A 239-nucleotide genomic window follows, 5' to 3' on the forward strand; every position below is an offset into this window, starting at 1 on the left:
AGCGCGCGCGCGAGTGCAGCTCCGAGGGAATCTTCCACGCCCGAATTGGCTTTTCCCCGCACGTCTTCCCCCGCCAGTCCGGCTCAGAGGACGCCCAATATGCTCTTCTCCGACCGGAGTTTCTCTCCATCGCGGCCTGGAAGAATGGCCGTTATAAACCCCCGGCGTTATTTCGGACAAGAGAAGGAAAATAAAACGTAGACACAAGAGAAACGAGAAATCGAACCTTGAAATCCCTG

The sequence above is a fragment of the Penaeus monodon genome, chromosome 34 (assembly GCF_015228065.2).
Source record: "Penaeus monodon isolate SGIC_2016 chromosome 34, NSTDA_Pmon_1, whole genome shotgun sequence".
Classification (NCBI taxonomy): domain Eukaryota; kingdom Metazoa; phylum Arthropoda; class Malacostraca; order Decapoda; family Penaeidae; genus Penaeus; species Penaeus monodon.